Source organism: Corvus brachyrhynchos, unplaced genomic scaffold (genome assembly GCF_000691975.1).
Source record: "Corvus brachyrhynchos isolate BGI_N302 unplaced genomic scaffold, ASM69197v1 scaffold19, whole genome shotgun sequence".
Taxonomy (NCBI): Eukaryota; Metazoa; Chordata; class Aves; order Passeriformes; family Corvidae; genus Corvus; species Corvus brachyrhynchos.
Genome location: NW_008246061.1, coordinates 350,868 through 351,362, shown reverse-complemented (window position 1 = coordinate 351,362; position 495 = coordinate 350,868).

Here is a 495-nt window from a genome sequence, read left to right as displayed (position 1 = left end):
CGGCACACGGCCACTCGTGGGTGCAGAAGCCAAGGGAGGTGCACAGGGACCCACGCCATGGGGCAAACACCCAAATTTGGCCTAAAACCAGAAAAACCGGTTAAGAAAGCAGCCATATCCCAGCGGGGTCTGGGGGCCATGCCCCGTGCCAGCTTCTGGCAGGGCCAGAGCCTGCACCCAGTGGATGCCACCGGCCTTCGGGTCTTAGGGGGGACCTAGTATCCTGGGGGAGACCCACCCAGCTGGGCACTGCCTTTATTTTTTACTTTCCTTCCTTTCACCTCTCCCCAGGGAGAAGGGCAGAGTGCAATTTTGTGGAGAAACTGGCCAAGGTGGGAAATGGATCTCTAAATGCCATTAAGATCTTGGGGCTCCGGCCATGGGGGCCAACCTGCACCCCACAAACAGGGCATGGGGCTTGCAGGCGGCACGGTTGAGGCTGGGGTGTCCTGGTGCAGACAGGGGCACCAGCAGCAGCCTCGGCCCCTCTGAGGG